Source organism: Penaeus japonicus, unplaced genomic scaffold (assembly GCF_977035675.1).
Source record: "Penaeus japonicus unplaced genomic scaffold, GWHDUDI00000001_assembly GWHDUDI00000040, whole genome shotgun sequence".
NCBI lineage: Eukaryota > Metazoa > Arthropoda > Malacostraca > Decapoda > Penaeidae > Penaeus > Penaeus japonicus.
Window position 1 is genome coordinate 10497279 of NW_028234442.1, and position 2500 is coordinate 10499778.

At 38.2% G+C, this 2500-nt stretch overlaps 1 protein-coding gene across 1 annotated transcript in view; it reads right to left on the reverse strand.

Moving 5' to 3' along the window:
- The window catches only part of Obsc (Obscurin), a 210449-nt gene that overhangs the window by 84324 nt on the left and 123625 nt on the right, over nt 1-2500 (reverse strand). The gene's annotated exons all lie outside the window — the stretch shown is intronic.

The following is a 2500-nucleotide window of genomic DNA, read 5'->3' on the forward strand; positions in this document are numbered from 1 at the left end:
GAGTTTAATTCTGTCCGGTGACACACCCATGAAACCCTTCCTATATTAATGCTATCTTTCCTATGTACACTGTAACATGTTCAAATCCGAGGGGTTCATAACAAGGCAATACGTAAAAAGGGAATATGATAGATAGTGCTATCACTGAAGCTATGCCTTGGATAGTCTAGTCGTTATGCTTGGCCCTGCTTTTAATATCTTACAGCGGGAGAACTCTCATCTATTCTAAAATCTTTGCTTTCCGTCCACCTTCCGTAAACACTGTCAGAAGATGGAATGTGGCGTTCAAATTTGGAAAAAAAAAAAATAATCTACGTTAGGGAGGTTAAGTTATACATACATGCCTATTCTACGGTGTCATATGAATGTTAGACGCATCATTCCTTCTTCCTCTCACATGAGATGCGACCTTATATATGCCTCAATTTTAAGGTTCAGTACGGGCGGCTTTGATGTTGCTACACTGTCAGTACCATTTGAGATATATCTGGGGAAAATATTTACCTTTGCTAACGCTCACGGGATATACAACAGGTGGTGGTAAATGTACATTCATCCATTCGAAACATCAAAATAATTTGCTATGAGAGACTGCGTATAGTAAACCTCTATATATAAAGCTCTAAACGGGTACTTGGTAAATGATAGCAACAAATTCAACAACCAAAGCCTGTGACTGCCTCTGCTACCTTGATCCTAATCCTACGGCAGAATAAACATCCTCAAAATGTAGGATTATAGACTCGTTTTACAAAGAGTCAATTTTGTGTATTTTTTAAATCATGCACTCAGGCATTTTTTACATCCACTGAGCGTAAAATCTCTACTATTTTACGTAATTGTGAATTTCGCTTTTTAATCTACTAGGAACATAGCCTTTCATTTAGTCGAGTGTTGTTAGAAACATCATGATTGTAAACATAAATATTTTCATTGCCCTTCCAATGGTATATACTTTTTCTTGATAGATTTAATGTTGCGTGTGACTGCTCCTTTGCAAAAGCTTTAATTAAGAAGTTTGCGGTTTTTGATACCACCTTGTTTTTTTATCTGTGGACGTGTTGTTCTTTTAATGTGACTTTATCTATTTCGAAGTACAGAGAGTTCAATTAAGATTATTTGACGAAATGCATCATGTTTATGTAATACAATACATGGTGATCGTATTACCTATTTTGGGTAATAACAGCGATACCTTTAGGAATACATAACGGTATCAAGAATGCTTAATCATCTTGACAAATTTACTACATATAGATTATCATTTATTACTATTACTATTATTAACATTATTACCATAATCATTAGTATTACTAGCATTAACATCGTTATTATCGTCATTATCGCTATCATTACAATCCTTGCCATTAATATTATCATTACCATCATCATTATTATCATTACCATTATCAGCACTACTATTATAACCACCATTATCATCACTACCAACATTAATATCATCCTCATTATCTCTCTACAAGGCTTTCCGTGTTGCAGACGACATAATACATAATACCAATTTTCTTTGAAGGAGAGAAACAGCTCAAACCCTTAAGAACCGCCCATCTGCACGTGTTAAGAGGAAATATTATATTTAAAGGAGGAGCAACTTGGCTCATTTCACTTGATTCCCAAACTCCGGAAGTGACACGGGATCCTATGATATCATAAGATTACTTTGCAAGGATTAGCATGCTTATTAAGGGAATATAAACAAACCAGCACTTCGTAAGAGCCCAATCATCGACAATTTTACATGTTTCTTCATAATAAATCTCTCAGAATAAGTACCCGTCAATGGCATGTGAAATAAGCTTTCCATTAATAGGAAAACAGGGGCAGATACTAGCCATTTGGCCTCAATCTTCCGTTTCAGAACTGTGGACGCCATTTCAGGGCATAGAGTAAGGTGGAAGAGGACATAGAGTAAGGTGGAAGAGGACATAGAGGAAGGTGGAAGAGGACATAGAGGAAGGTGGAAGAGGACATAGAGTAAGGTGGAAGAGGACGTAGAGTAAGGTGGAAGAGGACATAGAGTAAGATGGAAGAGGACATAGAGGAAGGTGGAAGAGGACATAGAGTAAGGTGGAAGAGGACATAGAGTAAGGTGGAAGAGGACATAGAGTAAGGTGGAAGAGGACGTAGAGTAAGGTGGAAGAGGACATAGAGTAAGGTGGAAGAGGACATAGAGGAAGGTGGAAGAGGACATAGAGTAAGGTGGAAGAGGACATAGAGTAAGGTGGAAGAGGACGTAGAGTAAGGTGGAAGAGGACATAGAGTAAGGTGGAAGAGGACATAGAGGAAGGTGGAAGAGGACATAGAGTAAGGTGGAAGAGGACATAGAGGAAGGTGGAAGAGACAGAGTAAGGCGGAAGAGGACATAGAGAAAGGTGGAAGAGGACATAGAGTAAGATGGAAGAGGACATAGAGTAAGGTGGAAGAGGACATAGAGTAAGGTGGAAGAGGACATACAGTAAGGTGGAAGAGGACATAGAGTAAG